The sequence below is a fragment of the Austrofundulus limnaeus genome, unplaced genomic scaffold, assembly GCF_001266775.1.
Source record: "Austrofundulus limnaeus strain Quisiro unplaced genomic scaffold, Austrofundulus_limnaeus-1.0 Scaffold1631, whole genome shotgun sequence".
Lineage (NCBI taxonomy): Eukaryota > Metazoa > Chordata > Actinopteri > Cyprinodontiformes > Rivulidae > Austrofundulus > Austrofundulus limnaeus.
Genome location: NW_013954033.1, coordinates 13,520 through 13,835, shown reverse-complemented (window position 1 = coordinate 13,835; position 316 = coordinate 13,520).

The following is a 316-nucleotide window of genomic DNA, read 5'->3' as shown; positions in this document are numbered from 1 at the left end:
CAATCGCACCATCCCACCCTCATCCTCATCCCCACTCAGTCAAAGACATACAAGGACGCCACATTCTACTCATGCCCGCTATACACGCTCTATACCCCCCAGGTCCAGGACATGTACCCACCCCCCCCAATGGACGCCGCACACACCCGAACCTAGGAGGTAGACCCAATTATTCTGAGGTGGAGAGGAGCAGATAGCCAAGGCCCGGCCCGGGCCGCACCAGGACGCCCGGGCAGCCCCCCGCCGCAGAGAAGCCACACCCATGACCACCCCACCACACCACCAATGGCCAAGTGCACCCCCCTCAGCCGTCCAC